This window comes from Coenobita brevimanus, chromosome 39, assembly GCF_032717465.1.
Source record: "Coenobita brevimanus isolate Jiangsu-jjx chromosome 39, ASM3271746v2, whole genome shotgun sequence".
Taxonomy (NCBI): domain Eukaryota; kingdom Metazoa; phylum Arthropoda; class Malacostraca; order Decapoda; family Coenobitidae; genus Coenobita; species Coenobita brevimanus.
This window is the reverse complement of record NC_136992.1, coordinates 21,435,108-21,455,376: the sequence shown is the minus strand read 5'-3', so window position 1 is coordinate 21,455,376 and position 20,269 is coordinate 21,435,108. Positions and strand designations below refer to the sequence as shown.

Below are 20,269 nucleotides of genomic sequence, written 5' to 3'. Positions count from 1 at the left end.
CCCGTGTCCCCAATATTGGACAGAACTAGGAATTTTCAAACCTTAATAAAGTAGGGAACCCCCGGGTATGGACCTATGAGCTTCGCGACTATGAGCCGATAGGCGGAGGGCGGTACGCTTAGGACCCTCCCTGTACAATGCCTCGCCTAGCAGCTGTGGGATCTAGTGGGATATATATACATTTATATATGTATGTATGTATGTATATGTATTATATATATATATATTGTTACATAGCCTATGATTTCATCATCCTCTGTGTAATTTTAACGCACAGTATGCTGCATGTTTGATCACGAGCGTGTTCTGCCTCAGTTCCCCCCTTCTACCGTTATAGTAGAGTAAGTCGTTCTCTCTGTTGCTTAGAGCGGGATTATCAGCTCTTTGTCCCCATGGCTTCATTTGCGCGTCCTGCTTACAAGTCGTATCAGGCTCTGCTGGCCCCTATATAATGAGCTCAGTCTCTGCATCATTGCCACTTAGATCTGCTCCTCATTTTGTTCACATCTCTGTCCTCCCCTGTACAGATATTATTATTGTGAGTGCTCAAGAAGTCTCCAACCATCTAGCAGCTGTATGTAATTTGAGTATAACCGTTGTTGCATTTTGTTCTTGTACTGTATAGCATAAGTTTAATTTGTAGGCCTAGTGAAGTTTGTAATTTACGTAGGGTTCTTTGTCAGTCATTTTTGATAATAGTTTGTATCTGTAATTATTTATCTGGCATTCACTGAGTATTATCTGGTATCTCATTTTATCAGGGCTGACTTAGATAAATTTACTCTTGCTAATTTCGTGTTAATAGAGGCTATTGCAGTTAACCATATATTTAACCTGTTTATTTGCCATTACATTATCCTTATGAGTTCTGAATGTTTTGTTGTTAGTTTGTGCATTAAACTTTAACTTGTAATTTTACCTAACTCTTTTGTTTTGAACCTGGAACTTTACGGGACAGTAGTGACTCTTCGTATTCTCACTTAAAGTGTACGTTATCTTTCTCTGTTGCGTAACATAAATTTGGCGACCTCATATCAGGATATTCAGGATATTATCATAAGGATATTGTTTGATATTTTGTGACTGTGATATATTCATGATGGCTACTATTTCTACACTTGATGAAGCCAAAGATTTTTTGTCAAATGTGCAAACAGTGTGTGCTATAGAAAACAGAACAAAGAATGAACTTAAGCTTGTTGCTCAACAATTGGGAATTGCAGTTCACTCTCATCATTCTAAAGATCAAATTGTTGGCATGATTAATAAAAGCTTGTTTAATGTAACTCCTCCAAATGAGCAAACGCAGATTGAATTAGCTAAGTTACAGCTAGCCCTGCAGGAGGCTGGTGTGAAGGAAGCTGAATTTCAAGCACGTGCTAAGGAGGCTGATGTTAAGGAGGCAAATGCTCGTATTGAAGAGGCACAGGTACAGGCTCAGGCACAAATTGAACTTGCCAGGATTCAGGCAGACCATGAGTATCGCATGAAACAAGGTGGAACTGGATCATCTTGCTCTGATGATTTTGATGTGGCTAAAAATGTTAAACTTGTCCCTCCTTTTAATGAATCTGATTTAACAAAGTATTTTCAGTTGTTTGAGAGGGTAGCTACAGGTTTTAATTGGCCTAAGGAGTATTGGTCAGTACTCCTTCAAACTGTTCTCACCGGTAAAGCTCAAGTAACTTATGCATCTTTGCCTCAGGATCAATCTGATAATTATGATGTAGTTAAGAGCTTGATTCTTAAGGCCTATGAGCTTGTTCCTGAAGCCTATAGAGTAAAATTTAGGACAACTTACAAGCAAGATAAGCAATCCCATGTTGAGTATGCAAAAATCAAAGAAGATCTGTTAGAGCAGTGGTTAAATTCTAAGAATGTGGATTCTGATTTTGATAAATTTTAAAGCAGATGATTTTGCTGGAGGATTTCAAAAGGTGTATTAGTAAAGATGTAAGCCTATATCTTGATGAGAAAAGAATAGATAATTTGTCTGATGCTGCAGTTTTAGCTGATGAGTATGTTCTCACTCACAAGAGATATTCTAGAGAAAAAGGGAAAGCTGAGAGTAAGTACGTTGCCTCTACTCAGAGTACAGGTAACAGGAAAGAGAATAAGGATGATGTTTCTCAGGAAGTAAATACCAGCTTCACCTCTAGATTTCAGAAAAGTAAATGTACTTATTGTAGTAAGCTTGGTCATACTACGGAGAGATGTTTCAGGAGACAGCGTGATGTGAACAAAAAGGAGTCTTTAAATATTCAGTCAATTGGTCTAGTGTCCACTCTTGAGAGTTCCCAGAATTCTTTAACTGAGTTAACTGAACCTGCTTTGAGGGGTAACTTAAATTCTCATGATGGAGCTCCTCTTTTGAGCAGTAACGTGGGTGACACTCTCAAGAGTTCATGTGCTAATTTCCTGTCTGATGGTTTTGTCAGTCCTCTGGACAGTAATAACAGGAAATCAGTTAAAATATATCGTGATACAGGTGCTTGCCAATCCCTTATGCTGACCAGTGTTCTAGGCTCTAATTTTAATTCCTCTGATGAAACTGTAATCTTACAAGGTGTAGGGAATAATTACTTCTCTGTCCCTCTGTGCAGAGTGAATTTAGAGTCTGGTTTTGTTAATGGTTCCGTTATGGTTGGGTTGGTTGAGACACTCCCAATGTCAGGTGTAACTTTCTTACTTGGAAATGATATTGGTGGAAGTCAAGTGTGTCCAGCTCCTCAGTTGTCTAGTGAGCCAGTGGCTGCGTCCCAGGATTGTGATGTCCCTGATGTGTTCCCTGCATGTGCTGTCACTAGGGCTAAGTCTAAAGTTACTGGTGATTTAGAGGATAATGATGATGATGATGTTATCCTAGCTGACACTTTTCTTGCTAATTTGGACCACTCACCAGATGAGGCAGTACCCCGTAGTGTTGATAATTTGTCTCGTCAAGAGTTGGTTGAGTTGCAGGTTGCTGACCCTGAGTTGAAAGGTCTAGCTAACTCTGCTTGCAGTGAGGAAGAGTCAGCTGGTGCTTCTACTTGTTATTATGTAAAGTCAGGAGTGCTTATGAGGAAGTGGAGACCCCCAACAGCATCAGCCGACTGTGAATGGGAGGTTGTACATCAAGTTGTCATCCCTCGTGTTTGTAGGCAGGATATCATTAGAGTGGCTCATGATTCCAGTTTGGCAGGACACCTTGGTGTGAGGAAGACTGTGGCACGCATTTTGAAACACTTCTACTGGCCAGGTATCTTCAGGGATGTTTCCTGGTATTGTAAGTCTTGTCACACCTGTCAAGTTGTGGGGAAGTGTAATCAGACCGAAAAGGTTGCACCTCTAGTTCCCATTCCTCCTTTTGAGGCGCCTTTCACCCGTGTGTTGGTGGATATTGTGGGCCCTCTTCCTAAGACTTCTTCAGGATTTTCTTATGTGTTGACCATGATTGATATGGCTACTCGTTATCCTGAAGCCATTCCACTTAGAAATATCTCAGCAAAGAACGTGGTTAAGGAAATGCTAGGGTTCTTCACAAAGTTTGGTCTGCCCAAGGAGGTACAGTCAGACCGGGGAAGTAATTTCATGTCAAACGTTTTCAAACAGTCTCTGAAAGAGTTGGGCATCACCCAGATCACGTCTTCAGCTTACCATCCCCAGACCCAAGGAGCGTTGGAGAGATATCATCAAACACTCAAATCGATGCTCAAGAAATACTGTTTGGAACATCAGAAAGACTGGGATAAAGGTCTTCCATTCGTTGTATTTGCTGCAAGAGAATCTCCAAATGAATCACTGGGCTTCTCACCTTTTGAACTACTGTTTGGCCATGAAGTAAGAGGACCCCTTAAGTTACTCAAGGAATGCTGGCTGTCGGAGGAAGATGACGTCAACCTGCTGGAGTATGTGATGAATTTCAAAGAACGGCTGTCCACTGCTTTACAGCTGGCGAGAGAGAATTTAGGAGCTGCTCAGGAGAAGATGAAGACTTGGTATGATAAGAAGTCCAGGTTACGCCACTTTCAGCCAGGAGATCAGGTTTTGATTCTGCTACCAGTTCATGGGCAACCTCTTCAAGCCAAGTTTAGTGGCCCTTATTTCGTGGAGAAGAAACTCAGTGATGTCAACTATGTCATCGCCACACCAGATCGTAGAAAGAGCAAGCAACTTTGTCACATCAACATGCTAAAGTTATATCACAGGCGGGACGAAAATAATCCAGTCTGCACTGTAGCTGTTCCACCCGAGTCTGCAAGTGAAGCTCTCCCATGCAGTATGAGCCTGAGTGATAGTTTGGGGAAGAATCCTGATATCATGAATGATCTCCAGACTAAGCTTTCTCATCTACCACCCAAGGAAAGGCAGGAGTTTTCGGCATTACTGCAGGAGTACCCGCAAGTGTTCCGTGCCACTCCAGGAAGAACCACTGTGTTGATGCATGATGTCGATGTTGGAGACGCAAAGCCAATTAAATTGCCTCCTTACCGTGTGAACCCAGTGAAAGTTCCTCTCATCCAGAAGGAGCTTGGCTACCTGTTGGACCACAAGATGATTGAGCCCTGTCAGAGCGAGTGGAGTTCTCCTGTCACTCTGGTCCCTAAGCCAGGTGGGTCACAGCGGCTTTGCATTGACTACAGACGTGTTAATCAGATAACTAAAACAGACACTTACCCTCTCCCTCGTGTGGAAGATTGCATAGACAAGATCGGAAAGGCTAGGTACATAAGTAAGTTTGATTTGTTAAAGGGATACTGGCAAGTACCTATGACTGAACGTGCTAGGGAGATTTCATGTTTTGTAACACTAGGAAAGGTTTTTGCATGTTCTGTAATGCCGTATGGTATGAAGAATGCACCAGCCACATTTCAGAAGCTCATGAATGTTGTAACAGAGGGTTTGGCAGGGTGTGTTGTTTATATTGATGATGTATTAATCTTCAGTGACAACTGGAAAGATGACCTATGCCATGTCAGTAATTTTCTTGACCGTTTAGTTCATGCTAATCTTGTAGCTAATTTATCAAAGTGTGAGTTTGGTCAAGCTGAAGTTCAGTACCTTGGGTATGTAATTGGTGATGGACATGTTGCACCACCAGGAGCTAAGGTTCAGGTTATAAGTGATCTTCCCAGACCTAAAAGTAGGAAAGAGCTACAAAGATTTTTGGGAATGGTAGGTTATTACAGGAGATTTGTTCTTAACTTTTCTATTCTTGTATCACCACTTACAGACCTACTGAAAAAGGGAGTTAAATTTGTCTGGACCGATAACTGTGAATCCTCTTTCAACAAACTTAAAGCTATTCTATTAAGTCAGCCAGTGCTCGCTACTCCAAATTTTGCTAAGCCTTTTAAGATGGCTGTTGATGCAAGTGATACAGGAGCTGGGGCTGTTTTGCTGCAAGAGGATGATCAGGGTATTGAACACCCTGTATCTTACTACAGTAAGAAGTTCACTTCACCTCAAAAGAACTACTCCACTATTGAGAAAGAGCTTTTGGCTTTGATTTTGGGTTTACAGCATTTTTCATTTTATTTGTGTTCTGGTTTTGACCCCATAGTCATTTATACCGATCATAACCCACTGAAATTCCTTAGTAAGTTTAAAGATAAAAATCAGAGACTGACAAGATGGAGTCTACTTCTTCAGGAGTATTCATTAGACATACAACATGTCAAGGGGAAAGAAAATGTTATTGCAGATTGCTTATCTAGACTTTAGACAGATTGTTTTAGAGTAATAAGAAATTTCCTTTGTAAATTTCTTTTTTCTTTGTGGGGAGGTGTTACATAGCCTATGATTTCATCATCCTCTGTGTAATTTTAACGCACAGTATGCTGCATGTTTGATCACGAGCGTGTTCTGCCTCAGTTCCCCCTTCTACCGTTATAGTAGAGTAAGTCGTTCTCTCTGTTGCTTAGAGCGGGATTATCAGCTCTTTGTCCCCATGGCTTCATTTGCGCGTCCTGCTTACAAGTTGTATCAGGCTCTGCTGGCCCCTATATAATGAGCTCAGTCTCTGCATCATTGCCACTTAGATCTGCTCCTCATTTTGTTCACATCTCTGTCCTCCCCTGTACAGATATTATTATTGTGAGTGCTCAAGAAGTCTCCAACCATCTAGCAGCTGTGTGTAATTTGAGTATAACCGTTGTTGCATTTTGTTCTTGTACTGTATAGCATAAGTTTAATTTGTAGGCCTAGTGAAGTTTGTAATTTACGTAGGGTTCTTTGTCAGTCATTTTTGATAATAGTTTGTATCTGTAATTATTTATCTGGCATTCACTGAGTATTATCTGGTATCTCATTTTATCAGGGCTGACTTAGATAAATTTACTCTTGCTAATTTCGTGTTAATAGAGGCTATTGCAGTTAACCATATATTTAACCTGTTTATTTGCCATTACATTATCCTTATGAGTTCTGAATGTTTTGTTGTTAGTTTGTGCATTAAACTTTAACTTGTAATTTTACCTAACTCTTTTGTTTTGAACCTGGAACTTTACGGGACAGTAGTGACTCTTCGTATTCTCACTTAAAGTGCACGTTATCTTTCTCTGTTCCGTAACAATATATATATATATATATATATATATATATATATATATATATATATATATATATATATATATATATATATATATATATTAGAGAAACACATAATACACGTGTGAGCATATGTGGGAAGTTTTTAACGCTCTTTTGCGATAAAAGAATTTATGTATTCAGATAGATACATACATACCTACCTACATACATACATACATACATACATACATACATTGGCTACTGCCCTCGAGATATAGGCCCTGAGGCCTTTGCCCAGAGTCAGACACATAAAAAAAAAATACATACGTAGGGAAAGCGGTGAGGTTTCGGACTGAGGAGGATCCGGACAGTACTAGTTCTGAAAAACGTATGGGTCCCTCAGTTGTGAGAAACCGCGTGAAATTGCGAGACTTTTGTGTAGTTTCGTCACGTGGATTTTCGTCAATGGCTGCCGCTTCTTTTGAAATGTAGGTTACATTTTGTGATTTTTCGTATTTCCTATGTAATTTTTCGACTTAATATCGTAAGCTGTGGTACTATGAATATACTGAGGAAGTGAGTATTCAATACTAGAGGTGAAACTGCATCGTATACCCGAGATATTGCAGCTGTTGTCGACTTGAAAGCTGCCAATGATTTTGAGCTGAGGCCATTAAAAAAATATTTGTATATGTGGGACGGTTCGGACACTATGGGAGGGTGAGGATTCGGACGTGTCCGAATCCTCCCACCAATTTAATTGATTATAATCACATAAATAAGAGGCGTTAACAAGCAATCATTAAGTAATTTAGTATAACTATATTATGTCTAATATACTATATACTATCGTAGCCTATATATTATAATTATATACTACCGGTAAGTATATATTTATATACTGTGTAGCCTACTGTAATATAATTAGATTTTGTACTAAGCAATATTCTTGATGAATTATTCAGCTTTGACTGTGGACACCCTTGAGTTTGTGTGATTCTATATATTGGAAATAATTTTCTCTTTTAATGTTATGAACCCCATTTGAAAATGAATGAGGTTGAATAACCTTACAAATTCATTTCAACTAAGGGACCCATCTGAAATCTCATTATTGCAAAATTTGCCTATATATTGTTTCAGGTGTACGAATTCTCACAATGGGACGCAAATATAAGAAAAAAACTAACAGGGAGAGGGATGCTGCTACTCTAGAAGCTGCTGTTAAGGAAGTGATCGAGAAAAATGGCTCAATAAGAAAAGTGGCTGAGAGGTTTGGAATCTCTCGCAGCACTCTTCATGATAATGTTAAGAGGGATAGAAACAGGGCTGATGATGAGGGATTTCAGTTAGGAAGTTACTGTTCTACACAAGTTCTAAATTCTACAATGGAAAGAGACCTAGCTGCTTACGTTAAGGCCTACAGGCCTACCCTAATTATTAGGAATTATACCAATTTATTTTGTGAGGAATTAAAGCTTTTCAATTCAAGAATGGTTCACATTTTGACTTATTCTTTTTTTATTGAAGGCAAAAATATCTTAGTTATGGTCTCATTTTGCATATGAATATAACGAATTAAATAAAAGGATGTTCCACAAAGTATTTACTTTTTATTCATTATCTAACATCCCTAGATAAGTTGCCGACCAAAAGTAAAAAGTACCATCTGCATTATACATTAGAAAAATATTTCATTACACGTCCAGATCCTCCCACCCTCATGTCCGTATCCTCACCACAAGTGGGGAGGATTCGGACATTTTGGAAACTTTCATTTGACGAGCTATAGCTTCAAATGTATTAGAGGTTTCTTCTTGGCCTATTTACCCCAGGTACATCAATGATGTGGCTACATGTTGAGCTGCAAAAGAAAATCCTACTGCATCAACTCTTGGCTCAATACAGTAAAAAGTAAAAAATGTCCGAATCCTCACCGCTCTCCCATTGATAATATTTTTTATCTGTAATTATATATCTTGCATTAACTGAGCATTATCCGGTTTTCTCATTTTATCAGGGCTGACTTAGATAAATTTACTCTTGCTAATTTCGTGTTAATAGAGGCTATTGCAGTTAACCATATATTTAACCTGCTTTTTGCCATTACATTATCCTTATGAGTCCTGAATGTTTAGTTGTTAGTTTGAGCATTAAACTTTAACTTGTAATTTTACCTCTTTTGTTTTGAACCTGGAACTTTACGGGACAGTAGTGATTTTTAGTATTCTCACTTGAAGTGTTCATTATCTCTCTCTGTTCCGTAACAATATATATATATATATATATATATATATATATATATATATATATATATATATATATATATATATATATATATATATATATTGACTCAATCGGATACGTTAATGTGTGGTGAATGTTTTTGGCATATCCGATAGAACCATGATTCCGGGGACTTGAATGATGAGTGAATGGAAGCGTGGTCCATTGGATTAGGCAAATTTTGGCTGTCTGGACATTGTTACTACTCACCCTGCCCTAGGGTGGGAAAGGAGGTCCGGATGATGATTATATATATATATATATATATATATATATATATATATATATATATATATATATATATATATATATGTATGTATATATATATTTTTTCCAAGAGAAATATGGGATCGTTCCACGGTTAATAGAAAATACCTTCCCTCGCATTACGTCATGCGGCCTTTTATCTCAGGTTAGTACAGCTGGCACACTGATTAGGTCTCGCTAAATTCTAAACATGATGCTCTTACTCCGCATAATTCTGTGCTTTGCATTATGACTGCATTGTACTGATACATAACATTCTCCTGTGGTGTAGTTTGGCGCAGCGTGGTATGATCTGGGGCAGTGTTCTGTGTCCTGTTGTGTGGTGTTACAAGGTCTGGGGAGGTGAGGTGAGGTGAGTTAAGGTGAAGTGACGTGAAGTGAGATGAGGCAGGGTGATCAGTGAGCACAGTCATTTGTAAAGAAACCCCACCAATATTCTTTTTAATGGTATGTGTGGGAGGTGATATTCTTCCGAAAAATCACTCACTGACACCAATAACAGTGACAATACTATCATATTGACAGTACTGACACTAATATCGCTGACACACCGACAGCACGAACACACAGTAACAGCACGAACGCTGACAACACTAACACTAAAAACACTAACACAGCGAGAACTCTAGCACTAGGAACTTGAACACAGTGATAACAATAACACACTAACATCATTAAGTGACACTGTTAACACACTTACAACGCTAACACTAACAATGCTACCACACTGACAACAATAACAATGACGACACTAACACAGTGGCAATACTATCACACTGACAACACCAGCACTGACAACACTAACATGGTAACAACAGTAACACCCTGACAATACCAATAAACTAGCAACACAAACACTGACGTCGCTATTGCTGAGATCACTACATAACATAGCGACGACTGTGAGTGACACCACTATCAAAGTGACACCACTGACAGTGAGGACACTTACACACTTAAATTCATCAGCACTCGATGTGTTAGCAAGTCTTACTACACAGGACTGACAATTAATTTGTCGTTACCGTACCTTATTACTACATGTACTTGAGGAAGACGGCAATAAGTTTAGGTTAGGATAAGTGCTCCACAGAAATCAGGGGAAAAACAGTATTGTTAGAAAATGTGGGAAAATACTGAAAAGAAGGGAAGAATGAGGAAAAAGTGGGAGATGATAATGAAGGGAGAATAAGAAAGGAAGAAATGAAGAAAACAGAGGGAAGGGGAAAATGAGGAAGGGAGGATAGCACAGGAGAGAGGGAGGGGGAAATTGTAGAGGAAGATGAGGGAGAGAAGAGGAGAGTGAGGGAAAGAAAAGAGAATGATGCAGGGAGAGAACAAATAGTGAAGAGAGAGAGGGAGAGAGAGAGAGAGAGAGATCTGCGAGAGTAAAGAGATGGCGGAAGAGAGAATCTGATGGAGGCTGTCATGGGGCCTCCTGACGTCATCACAGGCCCGGCTATATGCTCGCGGGCTGACCGTTCTCTTGAACGTGTGTGTGTGTGTGTGTGTGTGTGTGTGTGTGTGGAGAGAGAGAGAGAGAGAGATGATCCACACGCACACTCAGTACAAGAGTAATATTTGGCTGCATGCCTGCGTCGTGCTGAAATAATAGCAAATGTTGCACACAGGGAAAGGGATATAAATTTCATGCACACGTATCTGCAGACAGACACACAGATATCCACAATATGTGAGTACTTGTCCAGCACGTACTTGTGTCGTGCAGTAGCCATAACTATGACACAGAGGTGCAGGGCAGAACACTAGGCAGCGTACTGGGGCGATCCAATAGCCAGAAGGGTGCTTAACCAAGAGATTTTTCTTTCCCCTTTGAATATGGTAGGAGCGAGTGCGGCAAAGGTGAGCTTTGTCTTATTTCATTTTCTGTTTTTTAGTCTTGTTATTTCACCGGGACGGTACACCTTGGCTAATGTCTTCTTACTAGCTCTTGACGATCCTGTCCTTTTTGTTAATTCCTGATTTAATTTTAGAACACTCCCAACGGTCTGATTCTTTTTCCCAATTCCTGTCGACTTTCTTCAGCGGAGACAAACCCTACATAGCTAGTTTTACAAAAATATTTTTTTTCCTCTGTGATCGTAAAATTAAGGGACTGGAATCACGCTGACTCCCGAAGGTTTCATTCACCAAAGGGGTGATTGAAGAAAGCAGACAGGCGTTCCATAAATGCAGTAACGCCTTTAGTATGGTTACGACGTTCTATATTAAAATGATGGTAGGTGGAGACTAGAGACACTCATCATCCCCTCACTCGATGTAGCATTACTTACTGGCTGACAAGCCAAATGGTTTTTCTGAAACCTAGGAAACTATTTACTACACTAAATGGAAACCTTATAACTACTACCCTGTATATTCTGTGGGCTTGACGACATGTCTTTTCTTATCCAATAACAAAGACACAAGAGACTCGAACCTGTGTCCTCTGCCAGGGTCTTGGAAAAACAGACATGTTTATATGGCAATATGCATAGTAAGGAACGTGAATGATGAATGTACGAGAGTGGAAGTGGTGACAGAGTTCAAGGGTGTGTACTGTAGTGGAGGACTGGGATTGTGTGAAGTACACTGTTAGGTATAAGTGCATGTGGACTATATAAGGAAGTACGGGTAGTTGCTTTGCTAATGAACGATTAATGGCAGTGGGGGATAGTAGTGGTACTAGCTGTAACCTTAGGTTCATCTGAACGTGAAGCCAGTAAACTGCAAGGTGCAGTCCACCATCCGCCTTTCAGGGGGTTGGGATGGAGTTGAGGGGTGACTGTATAACCAGGCAGCGGATCCACCAAGTTATGTCAATTCCACCGCGCGAAGGCCCACCTTCCCTTCTTGTACCTGGCATTGGGGAATGAAAGCTTATAAATGCATGTGCTTGAGGTGTATGTGTATAAAGTTCCAGATAATGATGACGAAAGTCGTGGTGATTATTGCATATGCATCTTGTAATGACAGGAGTGAGGAAGAAACAGAGTTTGGGACGATATGGACGAAGCGAGTTAGAGTGTTTTTGCTGGCTGACGTGAAGGGGAGTGTTGACGCCAGTCCTGTGAATGATATAATGAGTCGTTGTGGAGTACAGGGAAGAATGGTAATAGACGATAACTGAAAGGATTTGTGTCAGAAAAGGATGTTAAACATTAGATTCCATGTTGTGATTAGAAGGAAGTACACAAATATACATGACACGGACGGACTGGAGAAATGCTGAATACTTGCAAACTTGTAGATAGGGGCTTGGGAGTGTTGTCGAATCAGGGCGGTATGATGACGATGCAGGGAGTTATTTTATCATGTGATTTGGTATGCAACGTAAAGCTAAGGGCAAAGTGGTGGATATAGAGACAGAGGAGTGGTCAGAGTGGAGGAATGAAAATGAAAAATCTGAAAAACAAAGCTGTGGCAGATGAACAGGAAGTATACGTAGTGGGAGTCTAGAGGTAATAAATTAGGAGCAAATCGATGTGGATAAACCGTGTAATACACTTTTAGAGTGTTAGGCTAGGAATACTTAAACTGTGTGTAGTATCATGAGGGAAGCAACCAGTAAGAAAGAAATTGCTTATTGGGATGGAAGTTGAAAAGGCTGTGAAAGAAAGATTAAAAGTAAGCTGAATCAAAAAAATGGATTACAATGTGAGTAATAAACACGCGAAGAGACTAGTCAAGAGGAGGGAAAAAAAGTCAGTGAATACCATGAAAGAGAAATGAATGTAATATAATTTGAAAATAGGAAACTATTTTGGAGGTGCGAAAATGTAGAAATGAGGATAACAAGGTGAGAGTGTGAAGGATGAAAAAACACTGACAATTGGATATGGAATAAGATGCAGATGGAAATAATATTTTGAAAAGCTTGCAAACGGTAATGATAGGAGGCAGAACAGAAGTAAACATGTTTAATGGTGCGCAGAGGAGTGTTGTGCCAGAAAATGTGACAATAACAAAAGTGAAGAATGCTGTAAAACAATTGCAGAATGGGAAGGCATCAGATGTGATTGGGTGCAGTGTGTTCAGAGATGATGAAGTGTAGTGGAGCGAGTAGAATGAAGCGCTTTTCGGAATATGCAACGAATCCTGAATGAGTGGAACTATACCTGTTGAGTGGAAGAGGCCTTTGATTGCATCCATGTACAAAACAGAAATAAAGAAGTGAACGCAGTGATTGCAAAATAAAATATCGTGGTAAACATCTACTGAATGTTGTAGAATGGTATGGGAGGAAATATATACCAAAAGAGAGGTATGGAATGCATCAGAAGGCTTGGCGAGTGAGGGAGAGGGCGGTTTTAAATGCGACATGGGGTGTGTGAATCAATTATTTACAATAAGGCAGATAGTGAAGAATGCTTGTCCAGTATTTCCTGCATTTGTGGACCTGGAAAAAGTGCCAGGCAAGGTAAAATGAAAGGGACTGCGAAAATTTTTGCATATGAGCGCTGTGGATGAAAAGCTGCTGAATATTGCTAAAAGTTTTTATGTTGATAGAGAAGCCTTGGTGAGGGTGTGAGGTTGTTCACATTAATGGTTTAATATCCGCAACGAGTGGGATGAAGGTGTGTGATGTCCCAGTGGCTGCTCACTGTGTATATGTATAAAGTTATGAGAGAGGTAAATACTCGAGTTATGGAGGCTAATAATAACAGTGAAGGGTGGAATATCTTAGATCTGATGGATGCAGATGATATTTTGGTGCGCACTAAGAGTGCAGAAGAGCTTGACAGGCTGGTGTCGAGTTTTATTGGTGCCAGCGAGCGTCGTGCGTTGCAAATAAATGCAGCCAAGAGCAAATTGATGGTGGGTGAGAGAGGTGGTTCTCAGTGTGATGTGCTGGTGAACGGAGAGACTTGAATTAACGAGGAAGCTCAAGTAAGCGGGCAGAAGCATTGAGAGAGAAGTAAATTTGTAAAGCCGAGGTTCCATTTTTTTTTTTTTTTTTCCGTTGGTTGTTCCCCACTTTTGCCAGAAAATCTTTGATGATACCCCTCCTCCACTCCTAAAAGAGTGAATTCCTCCTCATTGGGAGTTTTTTTTTTTTTTTTTGTAGCTGTAGATTGTGCAGTTATATTCCTTCATTTCTCAATACGTTTAAAGTGTAACAGTAAGAAATTTAGCAGCGTTGTGGGAACATCTGAGAGATTTTGAATTTTTCCGTACCATGACAATTATTTGGACAAAAATTCTTACCTTGCTATTAAAAAGGAAAAACTAGAAAAACAATATAAAATACATCAAACAATACAATAGAAAAAAAGGCTACGTGCACCATTTTTACCCTTATTTGTTTATTTCCCTTCCTGGAATGCCCAAATTTCCCCACCGGGGGGATTTCCCTCCACTAGTAACCGCTGATGTAAAGGAAGTGGGAAAGCAGAATGGTGCAGGGAAGGAAAGTCGCTGATGACAGACGACCTCGATACGAAACAGATGCCTAAGTGTGGCGCTGCAAGAAGTTTGTATGAAGGACATTTAGGCGTAATGCCTGTAGTAGCATATGGATGTGAGACTTTGGAGTGACACGAAACCAAAAGTCAAGAGTTGAGCAGTGGAGATGAGATTGTTGAAGTTTTCGTGTGGAGTTCGGAGTGTTTATGATAAGAAATCTCGTGATTCAAGAAAGTTGTGGAGTAAGGAAGTATGAATAACACAGATAATGAGAGTGTACTTAGATGGTACGAGTCGATGGAGAAAATGGGTGATAATAGCGTAGTGAAAAGGGTATATGTGAGAGAGACTGAGGCAGGAGGTGTAGGAGGCCAAGCTGATGGATAGTTATGATATAGTGTGCAAGATATCGAGGCAAGGAAGCTGGTGTGGCTAAGGAACTGACAAAGGGTCGAGCTAGTGCAATTTGTACGAAGGAGCGTTTGACAAGGTATTTTACTGTACTGTAATTTTTTTTCTTCTTCTTCTGTACTGACAGTCGTCCTGTTGACTCTACCAGATAGGCAATGTGAGGAGCAAACGTGTGGAAGGTCATGCTCGCGACACATGAGGCTTGAACAGTGAGTGAATGTGTGAACGATTTCACTGAGCATGGAATTGTTTGGTTCTCCCCTTATCATGTTTTCACTCTTCTTGCTTTCTGAACCATGCCTCAACTCATCTTTGAGTGGGAAAGTGATTGAGTTAATGATGATGACAATGATAAAATGATTTTTTTTTTTAGGTGTTGACAAGCATCTCAACATCTTACTTTGTCAATGACTAACTATGTGTAAGAAAGTAATTAAAGGAAAGAGTCGTAGGTAAGTAAGTAAGGGACGGAGTTACATGATGCTATTTTCAAACAACCTTGATCCAAGTTTAGCACAGCATTGTGAAAGAGTTGAGGGTCAGTCAAGGGAATCGTTTTTAAGACCTGATGTCAAAGGTCAGGTTCACAAAGCAAGTTAACATAAACAGTTGTAATCCGATTTCGAACAAACCATTTGGAAGAGGTTAGGGTACCGCAAAAATGAAGAGATTCAATTTTCAGAACAATCAGTGAAAATTCAAGGTCACAGGGCAATGTCAAATTTCAACCCTTGTATGTCTGTGTGTGAACAAAATAGCTAAAAGTGTGTTTACTTGATTTAGAAAGCTTGGTGAAAGCGTTGAGGATCAGCCAAGGAAATGACCCAATGCATTTTAGAACAATAGGTTTAAAGTCAAGGTCGCATGGAGAGGGCCTTGCAAATAATCTGAATTCGATTTAGACCAAACTTGGTCGAAGGCTTCAGAGTGAGCCAAGGATAAAGGGATTCGATTTTGAGAACAACCAGACAAAGATTATGGTTACAGGATGAGGTCAGATTTCGACCCCTGTGTGTAGCAATGCTGTTGTGGCTTAACTCTCGTTTGTCTGGCCGAAAGATCCATCTACCATAGGTAAGCAATTGCATCTGTGGGGTCACCTTGTAGGTACAGTACAACATACACCGTAGAGGGATCCGGTGCCCTCTTGCGGTAGATTACATCTAACCAGTGTCCTTCCCACGATGAGGTGAAGGGGAATATGAGGAGGTTTGCATCCAAGGTGGATGCCGCAACTGCTCCACCCAGGTCGCACAGAGCCACCATGTGTAGGTTCCTCGTCAGTGCCGTATTGTGATGTACTTGTATGTACACGATGTTTGCCAGCATCTATGTGGCTGATTGCACTAGTAAAGTTTTCACTAAATATTGTTTAATACTTATGAGGATGGTGCTATAGCAGTTCACAAAGAGAAAGAGAGAGAGAGAGAGACAGAGAGAGAGGATAGGGGGGGAGGTAATGCCTGACAACTAAAGTATACCCAGTAGGTTCTAACGCCATGAAGGACTTCCTTGTTCCCTCCTTCCCTCCTATCATCCATCTCTCTCTCTTCCTCCAACCCTCTCTTTCTCCCTTCTTCCCTCTTTCCTTTTTCCCTACCTCATTCCCACTCTCTTTCCTCCCGTCCACTCTTTCACTCCCTCCCTCCTACTCTCCCTCTTCCCTCCCACTCTCTTTCCTTCTCTCCCGCCCACTCTTTATCTTCACCGTGCTCCAGTTCTCTTCTTTCATCCCTCTCACTCTCTTTCCTGTATTCTTTCTCGATGTCCCTCCCACTTTCCCGACGTTCCTCCCTTCCTTTCTCTTATCATCCTTCTTTTCCTTCTCCCTCTCCTCTTCTTTTAACCTCCTGACGTGCCCTCCTCTCTCTCTCTCTCTCTCTCTCTCTCTCTCTCTCTCTCTCTCTCTCTCTCTCTCTCTCTCTCTCTCTCTCTCTCTCTCTCGCATTGTCTGTCCCTCCCTCCTTCCTTTCCGTCCTTTTTCGTTTTCTCTCTCCCTCTCTCTTTCCTTTTCTCCCTCCTTCCTTTCTTTTCTCCCTCCGCCTAGGTTTATATTCCTTTCACCTGTCCTCTCTTATTTTCTTCCTTTCTCATCCGCTACTCCCTGTATCCTCTCCCTTTCCCCCTCCCTCCGTCATTCTGTCCATCCCTCTTTCCTCCTCCCGTCCCTCTTCCCTTTCTATCCCTACCAGTTTAGTTTCTTCCCTGTTTACCTTACCTCTCCCTCCATCCTCACTCACCTTCACTTCATTTTTCGCCAATATATTTTGTTCCTTCGTCTTCTACTTCCTCTCCCCTTTCTTCTTCTTTCCTCCTTTCCTCCTTCCTTCCCCCCCTTCCTTTCTGTCCCCTTTACCTCTTATATTTTTCCCTTCTCCGTCGTCTTCCTTTTCTTCCATCTTTTCTTCACACTCTTTTTCTCTCTCTTCCCTTCCTCCTTCTTCCCTCGCTCTTTTAGTTATTCGTTCACAGACTCTTAGCTTTTTTATTGCATCATTTATTTCCCCTCTCCTTCCCTCTGAGTATTCCCCTATGGTATTTCTTATATTACATACTTGTGGAAATGTAATCAGAAGTTAAATTCTCTCTCTCTCTCTCTCTCTCTCTCTCTCTCTCTCACTGTTTATATATATATATATATATATATATATATATATATATATATATATATATATATATATATATATATATATATATATATATATATAGATATATATATATATACACGCATTATTCCTTCATTGCTACACAACTCTCCTCCCCAGAGAGAGAGAGAGAGAGAGAGAGAGAGAGAGCAGTAACAAGCTCTCTAGGGATCCCATTTTCACAACACTCACCCAACTAGTAAACCTGCACTCTGCTCTCCAGTATTACGCTACTATAACCGAGCCAGTAATAGTAGTAGTAGTAGTAGTAGTAGTGGTAGTAGTAGTAGTAGTAATATGAATAGAGCAGTGGTAATAATAATAATAATAATAATAATAATAATAATAATAGTTATAATAATAATAATAATAATAATAATAATAATAATAATAATGATAATAATAATAATAATAGTTTTAACTATAACAACAACAACAACAACAACAACAACAATAATAATCTAGCTATCTATATACCTAGGCTGCTTCTTCCAAGGAAAGGGAGGTAGCCGAGACAGGACGACACACTCCCCATTTACTATCCATTCAAACACATAATAATAATAATAATAATAATAATAATAACAATAATAATGATGATGATGGTCATGATAATGATGATATCAATATCATAAGAAAAACAACAGTGATAATAATAACGTTCTCACCATTAAAACTTATTTAACAAGAAGCGGTGCCAAGGCACAGCAAAGTCGTCCCCTGCAGTCATTTTACTACTGACGTATAAACACAAAGGATATCTAGTCAAAGATGTCACATGTCAAAATCGGGTGGAAATTGACTATTTAATGCCCATTTGAAATTTTAGGCCCGACCACCTGTCATTGACCCCTACCACTAACTGGGGGGTGACCCCCCTGATGTAATGAGGCATGCTATAGGATGCAGATTTGAAAGATGCACCTTTAGGTTTTGGTTTCATGTCGATATGACGAATTTGAAAGAAGATATACCGATAAAACTATTTTTTACTCGATTTTTTTTAATATACATTTTTCTGGGCCTAAAGCCTGGGCTTGGCCCAGTTTGGCCCAAAATTTTATCAGGCGATCAGAACGTCATAGCCCATTATCCTTGTAATTTTAGTCAAAATCGCACCAGTAGTTTTCGCGTCAAGTTGTAACAGACAGACAAACAAACAAATAGGCAAACCGAGTGAAAACAATACCCGACTCCGAGCCCCTCCGAGACGGGGACGGGTAACAAAAATCGGAGCCAAGGCACAATAAACCCGTCCCCGGCAGTCATTTTAGTGCTGACGTATAAACAAACAGGATATCTAGTCAAAGATGTCACATATCAAATTTGTAGTAAATCGGGTGAAAACAGATGATTTTATGCCCATTTGAAGTTTTGCGGCCCTACCACCTGTCACTGACCCCCCTACCACTAACTGGGGGGGTGATCCCCCTGATGTAATGAGGCATGTTATAGGATGCAGATTTGAAAGATGCACCTTTAGGTTTTGGTTTCATGTCGATATGACGAATTTTTTTTTTATATTTTTTTATTTGGGGGGCCTACAGCCTTGGCCTTGGCCCAGTTTGGCCGAGAATTTCATCAGGTGATCCGAAGGTCATAGCCCATCATCCCTGTAATTTTAGTCAAAATCGCATCAGTAGTTTTTGCATAAAGTTGTAACAGATAGACAAACAAACACACAAACGGACAGACAAACCGAGTGAAAACAATACCCGTCCCCGAGCCCCTCCGGGGCGGGGACGGGTATTAACTCAACAACCCTTCGGCTGGAAGGAAGGAAGAAAATTGATAGTAGTACCAGTAGTAGTACTAGTAATAGTAACAACAGTAGTAGTAGTAGTAGTAGTAGTAGTAGTAGCAGAAGTTGTTGTTGTTGTTGCTGTTTTAATAGTTGTAGAAGTAGCAGTAGTAGTAATAATAATAGTAGTAGTCGGAGGAAGAGGAGAAGGAGGTATGATACCGATTATAAGAAAAAGTTATATAACAATGGAAATAGCATGAAAATAGGCAGAGGAAGAAGGAAAAGAAAAAAGTTATCCATCCATCCATCATCCAATCCTACGTTGCCCCATGAGGAGCGTAGGAGGCCGGCGCTATGCAGTTGGTCCTGACATTTAAGATGAGAGTGACCAACCTCACTCATCCCTGAGTGGCATTACGTGAGCAATAAACCCCAACCACCCCTTGGATATAAACCTTCACCGGCTCAATCCGACTGGAGTACAATAATTACCCACTAAACCACAAGGCGCCGAAATTTGGTTTTATGGTTACCACCCAGCGTAGTAAATAGTTTCCTGGTGTAAGAAAACCATTTGGCTTGTCACTCAGTGTAGAGTCACCCATAGGCAGAAGGAAAAGGAAAGCATGAAGGAATGAAAGACAGAAGAGGGAGTGTAAAGTCACCCGTAGGCAGAAGGAAGAGGAAAGAATGAAGGAAAGAAAGATAGAAGAAGGTGGAAGGAAAGAAGGATGGAGGAGAGGACAAGGCAGACACCCGAGAGCAGCATTACATTGAGTGAGTGGATGGTGAGCGCCCCCACCTACCACAGTTAAAATGAAGTAATAACAATAATATGTGGAAGGTGGAGCGCCCATCGTCCACTGGCAGGAGAGAGTGCTATCCTCGGGTGACCCTTCACTGACTTTGAAGCCAAATATTTTCTGGCAGCAAAGGAAGCCATTAACTACGCTGGCCGGAAACTATATATCCAAATGAGTCGGATTTGACCTGTAAG

At 40.3% G+C, this 20,269-nt stretch overlaps 1 protein-coding gene across 1 annotated transcript in view; it reads right to left on the bottom strand.

The window, feature by feature from the left end:
* The window catches only part of LOC145396751 (heart- and neural crest derivatives-expressed protein 2-like), a 98,947-nt gene that overhangs the window by 53,948 nt on the left and 24,730 nt on the right, over positions 1 to 20,269 (bottom strand). The window lies entirely within an intron of this gene.